This window comes from Macaca fascicularis, chromosome 18 (assembly GCF_037993035.2).
Source record: "Macaca fascicularis isolate 582-1 chromosome 18, T2T-MFA8v1.1".
Taxonomy (NCBI): domain Eukaryota; kingdom Metazoa; phylum Chordata; class Mammalia; order Primates; family Cercopithecidae; genus Macaca; species Macaca fascicularis.
The window spans coordinates 61,129,016-61,134,695 of NC_088392.1; the positions used below are offsets into that span (position 1 = coordinate 61,129,016).

Here is a 5,680-nt window from a genome sequence, read left to right on the forward strand (position 1 = left end):
GATAGTTTGCTCAGAATGATGGTTTCCAGCTGCATCCATGTCCCTACAAAGGGCACAAACTCATCCTTTTTTATGGCTGCATAGTATTCCATGGTGTATATGTGCCACATTTTCTTAATCCAGTCTGTCACTGATGGACATTTGGGTTGATTCCAAGTCTTTGCTATTGTGAATAGTGCCACAATGAACATACGTGTGCATGTGTCTTTATAGCAGCATGATTTATAATCCTTTGGGTATATACCCAGTAATGGGATGGCTGGGTCATATGGTACTTCTAGTTCTAGATCCTTGAGGAATCGCCATACTGTTTTCCATAAAGGTTGAACTAGTTTACAATCCCACCAACAGTGTAAAAGTGTTCCTATTTCTCCACATCCTCTCCAGCACCTGTTGTTTCCTGACTTTTTAATGATTTCCATTCCAGCTGGTGTGAGATGGTATCTCATTGTGGTTTTGATTTGCATTTCTCTAATGACCAGTGATGATGAGAATTTTTTCATATGTCTGTCGGCTGCATAAATGTCTTCTTTTAAGAAGTGTCCATTCATATCTTCTGCCCATTTTTTGATGGAGTAGTTTGCTTCTTTCTTGTAAATTTGTTTAAGTTCTTTGTAGATTCTGGATATTAGCCCTTTGTCAGATGAATAGATTGCAAAAAGTTTCTCCCATTCTGTAGGTTGCCTGTTCACTCTGATGATAGTTTCTTTTGCTATGCAGAAACTCTTTAGCTTAATTAGATCCCATTTGTCAATTTTGATTTTTGTTGCCATTGCTTTTGGTGTTTTAGACATCAAGTCTTTGCCCATGCCTGTGTCCTGAATGGTATTGGCCAAGCTTTCTTCTTGATTTTTATGGTCCTAGGCTTATGTTGATTTAAGTCTTTGATCCATCTGGAGTTGATTTTTGTATAAGGTGTAAGGAAGGGGTCCAGTTTCAGTTTTCTGCATATGGCTAGCCAGCTTTCCCAACACCATTCATTAAATAGGGAATCAATTAATTTGATTCGTTAGGACCAGATTCCTTATACTTTTGGTGGCATGATTCTGTGAAATGGTTGGTAATTTTTTAACTGGTCCTGTTTTATGGGACCTTAATACCCTGCCAAGTGTACTTGAGCTTTATATTGCTATTTTTTACTCTTTTATAGCCATGGCCACTTTCTTTTTCTTTTTTTTTTTTTTTTTTTACACTCCAACACAAATTTATTTTCAAAAAGGGCTCTGTGGTATCCTATAGTTTGTCTTTTCTTGTATACTTATACAAACTTTGAAAGTTACATAAGTTGTAATGATCTAATATTATTAATAGCCATCCAAAAAACACTTTCCCACCCTCTCAACAACCATCCAGGGGGAAGTAAAAGTCCTGAAAAGAGGCCAGTTCAACATGACCTCTACCCTGGTAGAAACATAAAGTGAAAAGAGAAGAAAACAGAAATTAACTAAGAGGTGTTGCCAGTGTCTCTCAGGAGTGAGGCCCTGACTGTTGCCAGGGGTCATGAAAGGCAGAGCCTGCAGCATGCAGTATGGCGGCCAGGAGACCATGCAGCCTTATCTTCCTCACCCCCGCACATCCACATCCCAACTTAGATGTCATGGAAATCCTTCAGCAGGGTTCTCCCCACCTGCTCGGCTATATGCATCTGCTTGTCCAAGTCCCCTCTGTCACAGCTGTCTGCATGCTTCACTTTCCATGAGAGGTTTTCCATCTCAGCCTCTAGCTGAGCCTGCTGGTATTCAAACAGCTTCTTCCTGGGTCCAGACTCCATGTAATATGCATGTGGATTGGTGTATTGCAGGATGTACTGACACTTGGCCAAGAGCTTGGCAGCATTCTGTAGGTACTGCCAGTCAATCCATGTCCCCGGATTGTTCATGACCCTCTTGTGAATCTTCTCATGAATCCGCTGGTATGTCTGTGCCTCTAGCTGCAAGCTTTTGTTGTGGTTTTCCCACCTCTCCAAGTAGAATAAGTACTTCTTGAGGGCTTCCCTCTCCTGGGCTTGTTGGCACTGGTTCACAATGTCAGGATTCTCCTTGTAAGTACTGCACTCATATTATTCACTGCCATGAGCCTTCCAGTCTTCCGGATTCATCCAGCAGAAGTGGTGTATACATTTGGAGCGTTGCATGTGATTGCAGCCTCCATTCTTCTCAATGCAGATGTTGCATTTGGGACAGTCTTTAATGTGAGCACTAATGTAGTTATGTAGTTGACTGTTTCAGAGTCATCTGCACACTTCATGAGCCATTTTGGGATTGTGACACAGTCTGTGGGTGCGTGACATATTTGATGACACTTAAAACAGAAGACCTCATTGCACCAATTGCACTGTATTCAGTGAGTTCTAGGCTCCTGTACCCGAATAACCATGAGGCAGTCTGCACCAGGGCACAGCTGGAGCTGGTAATGACTCTCCACATAGCCCCTGAAGAGGTAGAACCTGTATTTCTATCTCAATTCTTCCTTGGGAAGCAATGGAAACACAAAGTCCTCTGGTGTATGGAGTGGGACAGTCCTGAGTCATGCAAGAGACTCGCACACCCACACCATCCTTGACGAGAACTGAGCAGTGCTACTCCCAGCAGCTGCAGCAAAACTGGTGCTGACAGACCAGGGAGAGTAGGTTTTTCTTTTGTGCAAACTGCATACACACTGCACAATGGTGAGGGGGATGAGATGTGGGAACATGTTTTATGGATTAGCCTGAACTCAAGCCTCAATGAGCAGTTGAGCAGAATTAGACTTGTACCTGTCCAATCTCTCTGAAACTTGCCAGTGGAAATTGACATTAATATAAGTTTAGCAACTGAATGAGATACCTTTAGGACAGAGTCTAAGCTGGTCATGTGCTCATTCAGGGCACCCTCAGATTTCCTGTAGGTCAAGTAAGTGAACTGGTACTCCTCGGGATCAAAGGCATCAGCCCCCTGCTGCTCCACATTGGTGGCTACTCCCAGGTGATAGTCCTCTATGTCCCCAGGGTCCGCATCCTCTTCTTCTTCCACTTCCTCACAATTGGAGTCATAGTGCTCTTCATTGCTGTCAGATGCCTGGCTATTCATGTCCACAGACATCTCAGCATCCAGCCAAGTTGCAGAAAAGCAGTTGCTTCTTCCCCCTCCCCCCCAAAACTACCGCTTTCTCAAATGCATTAGTATTTTTGTTTTCTGTAATTCTTGGAGACCTCTCAGGCAGATGTCACCCAAATATTCTATGTAATATAATTTCCATCAGTAGCTGCAGCTCCATGGCTGCTGAGCCCGGGCGAGCCAGACCAGGTCAGGCCGGGCCAGAGGGATTTGACTGGGGCCCAGCTGCAGCAGAGGCAGAGGCAGTGGCAGTGGGCCGACCCAGGTCCAGCCATGGCCACTTTCAATACGTTTAGAAGATAGTGCATACATATTGAGAACTATGTTACACATAAACATGTCAAAACAAGTGTTTACCTTTTATATTCCCTAATTCGTATTTGGAAAGGAAAATTTTCCCAAACTTGTATTATACTAATAAATTGCACAAGCTGCACATATCACTAATACTCTGAGATTCTGTTTTCTCCAATAGGAAGTTTTAACTTCACAGTTGAAATTCACTGCTTGAAGCTATGTATAATGGGAAAGCTCCATTTAACTAAGATCATTTATGTATATCACTTCTAGATTCTTGGGCATTTTTAAAGTCAAATTATATAGCAGTCGTCAATCAATTAACCACAAACTGTTTCTGGATGCATACACTGTGATAAGTTTATGTAGAAAACAAAACAATACAGGGAAGTGAGTCATGCACTAAATCTGGTGAGGAAAATATGCCTAAATAGATAATTATAGTATAACATAATACATCTTACAGAAAAGGTAGATACCAGGTATTTTAAAGTTCAAAATTTGAAGTTTTTTGTTTTGTTTTGTTTTGTTATTTTTAGTTTGAAGTTTTTAACCTGCTAAAGTGGAAGGAGAGATTCTTGGGAAAGCTTTACAAAAAAAGATGACATTTTAGCTGAGTTAAAAAGAGTAACTGTAGTTTATTCGACAGCAAAGAGATGAGGAAGAAGAAATTCTGGGCGGAAAGAATAGCCTATGGAACATCAAAAAGGCATAGAGGATAAAGACATAGCTGTGGAGGAGAAATATGTGAATTTTATTTTAGCTTTGTCTGTTTATTCTTCTTGCCACATTGGGCAGCTTATGTAGCCTCTCAAACGCCCAATTTTTTTCTTTTTGAAACGGGCAGAATGATTATACCTTCCCCTTAAAGTTGAGCAAAAGTTAAATGAGATAAAAATGTAAAATATTTGATACATTCTCTCTTATAATTCTAGGGTTCAAATACTCCTTTCATTTCTCGTGGAGGTACTGAACCACATCATGTAAGTGGAAAAACTACAGGATAGTTCAGTATAGCATGGGTTGTGTGAGAGATGAGTGCAACAATGGTAACACTCATTTGGATGTTTGTGGTAATGGATAGGAATACCTATGAAAGACTTCAAGCAGGGAAGAGATGTGATCAGATTTTTGTTCTAGCTATCTAACATTGCTAGCAGCGTGAAAAAAGGATAAATGAGGCTGGTAAGTGAGGGCAATGACACTATTGAAATAATGAAGAAAACTAACAAAGGAGGTACACATCAGAGTAGAATGGGGTAGAATCTTCAAGGAACTTAATGAATGATTGCCCAGGGAGAGAAAAAAGAGGAGCAGGAAGAAGTCAAAGAGAGTTAGTCTAGAAGAACTTCCAAACATCAGGCTCTAATGACTCGGTGAAATAAGAACAGATAATATTACAAGAAAAAAAAATACGATAAACTGCAGACTGTTATGTTGTTCTAACTACCGGAGCTATAGGACCGAGAGCTGAAAGTGGTTTATGAAAACTAGAAGCAGAGGGATGATCTCACAGGAGAAGATGGTCCTGAGTTGAGCTTTACATATAAATAAGGTGCACACTGCGAATAGAAAAACACAGTTATTAGATGAATTCACAACATGAACGCATGAAGCTGGATCGACAAAACTTTGTAGTACCATACGTCATCGGGTGCTTTATGTATGTATTTATTTATTTATATCACATCAGATTCCACAGAGTAAGGGTCCCCAGCCCTCAGGCGGGAATGGGTACCATGGCCTGTTAAGAACCTGGCCGCACAGCCAGAGGTGAGCGGCAGACGAGCCAGCGTTACCACCTGAACTCCGCCTCCTGTCGGGTCAGTGGGGACATTAGATTCTCATAGGATCGCAAACCCTATTGTGAACTGCACAGGCAAGGGATCTAGGTCGCGTGCTCCTTACTAGAATCTAACTAATTAATGCCTGATGATCTGAGGTGGAACAGTTTCATCTTGAAACCATCTCCCCCGCCTCAGTCCATGGAAATATTCTCTTCCATGAAGCTGGTCCCTGGTGCCAAATGAGTTGGGCACCACTGCCATAGAGAACTGGAGACAGCTAGTGGCTTCTATGTACCCAATCATTGTTGGAAAGAGTGAAGGTTAACATAAAATATTTTGAGGAAAGGATGCATTAAAATACAAATTCAAATAATACAACACAGCAGTGTAAAAATTGCCAAAAGTTGGAAAATTACTTGTTTTCTGCAAGTCATTTTGAGCAGAGACACTTGGCACCTGGGAGGTAACAAAGCAGGGCTTTAAACAGATAGGTCTTGGAAT

General features: G+C 41.4%; 1 pseudogene; it reads right to left on the minus strand.

Moving 5' to 3' along the window:
- Window positions 1–1,635: 1,635 nt before the first annotated feature.
- Window positions 1,636–3,080, minus strand: LOC102133367 (E3 ubiquitin-protein ligase ARIH2 pseudogene; annotated as a pseudogene).
- Between the last annotated feature and the right edge of the window lie 2,600 nt (window positions 3,081–5,680).